General features: G+C 35.6%; 1 pseudogene; it reads right to left on the minus strand.

The window, feature by feature from the left end:
- Positions 1-2246: 2246 nt before the first annotated feature.
- LOC138162201 (ATP synthase subunit gamma, mitochondrial-like) lies at positions 2247-3252 on the minus strand (annotated as a pseudogene).
- Positions 3253-3520: the final 268 nt, after the last annotated feature.

A 3520-nucleotide genomic window follows, 5' to 3' on the forward strand; every position in this document is an offset into this window, starting at 1 on the left:
AACTTGAATGAATTGCCATAGTTTTCACCAAGTAACTGGCTGGCCTTCTCAGGCAGGCTCCAAATTCCTGTTGAAATGAAGACTTTCTTTCCTGGACTGGGCCTGGCATTCCTGGAAAACAATGGCCCTTTTCAAATAGACTCTGAAATTTCACAGGTGAAGGGAGCAGGGCAGTCATTTGATCCCACCCACAAGGAGCCTGCTGGTATTTAAAAAAAAGTGAAGACAGAGCCTATCATGGAAGCGCAGGCAGAACTGGCCAGTGCCTAAGAAGTACAATCTAGACGGGGGCTTCTAGAGACCCCTATGAAATAGAAGTCAGTTTCAAAGTTCTGTCTTTGGCTTACCCTGTAGCTCCTTTTCCAGGTTTTCTCAGTGCCTAAATGGAGAACAGCACTCCCAAGACATAGTCTTTAAGTTTTATCAAATTTTGGGAAGAACAGTTTTCAAGTTTGTTTTTTTTTTTAAAGAAAAAAAGTTCACATCAAAAGCCATTAAGAGAGAGAAGCTGTGGCTGTCTGAGTAGCCAGTAATCAGAGCACTGTGCCTTTCCCAAAGCAGAGACTTAATACATGTCTGTTGAATTGACTTGAATTAGCTGAAAGAAAAAGGTTTTTAAAATAGCTATAAAAATTTGACATCTGGCCCTTTTTCAGGAATCCTTTTGAAGGCTTAGTGGAAAAAGACATTTAGATTTTTGTAATTAGGTGTATTTTGTTGTGTCATTACCTTAAAAACACATAGAGGCAACATCAAATAAACTTTTTTAAAACATGAAATGAATATCAAGAAAGTGACCATTCTAAAATTTATCTGTCCCTTTTCATAAAGGAAGTTAGGGCTATTTTGTGGTTCTTGTTTAATCACTTCTTATAAGAACCAAGGAAGATGGATAGTTCAATACATTTAGGAAATGTTTATTAAGCGTCTACTATGTGTGGGTCACTGTGCTAATATCTTTTAATACATCTGGTCTTGTAGTCTCAGTGTGATATTTCTTAATGACTTCCATTGAGATGGGCACTCCCATGGCCTGCATTTGTTAACTAGGTAGATGTCATAGAAGAGAATATTGCAATAAAAACTAGGACACAAGTAAAGAGAGGAAGGAGAAAGGTAGTTTGGGAGACGTGACTATAGGCCCTATCCTCAAGGAGTTTCTACTCTAGTAGGAAAGCTAAGGCCAAACACAAATAATTGTAATAAGCAATAGAACATAGTTAAGTACAAAAGAGAAATGCAAAGAAAGTGCATTTAAATATTAAATGAGGATGAGAGAGGGGGAGAGAGAAAAAGTGAGAGAGAGAGAAAGACAGAGAGACAGAGGGAGACAGAGACAGAGACATTCCTCCCACATGAGGGAAGGAAGAATCCAAGGAAAATTCACAGAGGAGATGGCCTTTGAACTGGACTTTAACACGTGGTCAGAGAACTTTAACAGATGGATACATAAAGGCAGACATAGTAGACAGGTGAAAAATTCATAGGTTGTAAAGAGTCAGATGAGACATATATTATAATATTAGAACCAAAGTCAGACCATGTATTCGATAAGGTACTTCTCTCTAGGCACCACCTTCCTTTACTAAAAAAAAATAAAATAAAATGAGGGAGTTATACTGGATGACATCTAAGACTTCTACTCTAAATCTATAGTGATATGATTTTTCCCGACACTGAAATGGTTTAGAGTTCAGTCACAAGCAACTAATTATTTTCTACTATATTTTTGCCTAAAATCTTAGAAGCTGCCACTAGGTGGATGGTGGTGACTGTTTAAGTAGCTTAAAGCCTGAGAGATAGACAATTCCAGATGCAGAAAAAGTAACTTAGAGAGAAAATCCGTTTCTATGATAGATTTATCTCAATAACAATGTAATTTTTCAAAACATTACTATGAATTCAATAACTAATTTTTATAAGAGATTAATAAATGTGAGAATTTTTATTAGTAGCAAGATTTAAAGTAATATACAGTTGTGGATAGGAATCCTACTTGGTAGGTACCCTAGTGATAAACACTTTTAGTTACTGCTTAATTCTTATGTACTTGTGACTTCCCAGCCAGAACTATAGTTAATATTGATAAAAAGAATAGCCATCCTGGTGAAATCATGAATTTTCCATAATATTTTGAAGTATGAAAAATTATAATTAAAACCAAAAGAAGGTTTTTTCACATAATTTGTTTATTTTAAGATAATTTACAAATATTTTGTCTTCTATGTACACAATGGACTATGTAATCAGTGGAGTTCTTCTGACAGACAAAAGTAGGCTAAACTAATTAGCTTGCTTCATATTTCATGTCTTTACCTCTTGAATTTGGATAAAAGTTGGATCCATTAGTTCAGGGCTGCAGCACCAGAGACGATTTCAATCAACTCCTTTTTGATGACAGCTTGGCGAATATGGTTAAATGTCAAAGTCAACTTATGAATCATCTCAGGGGAATTCTTCTAGCATTGTCCATAGTCATCATTCTTATGCTCTACTCACTGGAGGTGGACTCCTTTAGAGTGTAGTATATGATGTTTTCCAGACTATACTCTTGATAGTTTTGCAACACATCAGTATTGATGTCATTATAAATACTCATACTCTCAGCATTTGCAATGATATTTAGGGAAAAGATGGGTTTTTCTTCTGTCTTATAAGAGATAACAGACCTGAATCTACTAAAGATAATAGATCCTTCATCAAATTCATATCCAGAATTTAGTAGTTCAAGAGCAATGACTGAAGCATCTCAAAAGGTAGGGGGCTTCCTCCCACTTCTTTAAATGTCACCATGAAGTGGTCAGAGTGAGTATTATTAAGAATGCCTCTGATTTTGTCACCAACTCCAATAATCATAACTTCTTTCCTAGCTGCTTTGAGGGTAGCAACCTCATTTTTCATCAGTTTAGCAACTGAAGAATGGACAACACCACAAAGGTCTTGATCAGAGAATACACAAATAATGAGGTATTTCTTCATGTTTTCTGTAGCCTTAATATCAGCTTTTTCATAAAGAGCCAAAGATCCAACTCCATATACTCTGGATTGTTCAGCTCTCTTTTATCTCGGGCATATTTTGTAACTGCCAATATTTCCATAGATTTGGTAATTTTCTGGATGTTTTTGATTGACTTCAGTCTCCTGGCAATATATTTTAAGGTTGCCATATTTCTGACTTGGATCTATTGTGGCTACAGAGCCCAGGCAGAAGAGCCTGTAATAATAGCTCAATAGAATGTGGTAGGACAGGCCTTGCTGAAGATTTTTATGAGCTTTTTGCTTCAGTCTATGCTCCAAATGCTCAAGTTAGCTTCAGACATTGGCATCAACTTGCATATTAGGCATCATAGATTTTAATCACCAAATGACAGTAACATAGGGTATTATCATTACTTAAGTCTTGGATTTTCTCTGTAAGTGAAGCTATTGATACATACTCCTTTATTCAGAACGCTTTTGTATTTCAAATGAAAGGAAAGCCAAACTAGATACCTTGAATATTAATTAATAGTTATTTTTT

This window comes from Petaurus breviceps, unplaced genomic scaffold (assembly GCF_028583685.1).
Source record: "Petaurus breviceps papuanus isolate PSGF00001 unplaced genomic scaffold, PetGlider_PUasm1.0 186, whole genome shotgun sequence".
In the NCBI taxonomy this organism is placed as follows: Eukaryota; Metazoa; Chordata; class Mammalia; order Diprotodontia; family Petauridae; genus Petaurus; species Petaurus breviceps.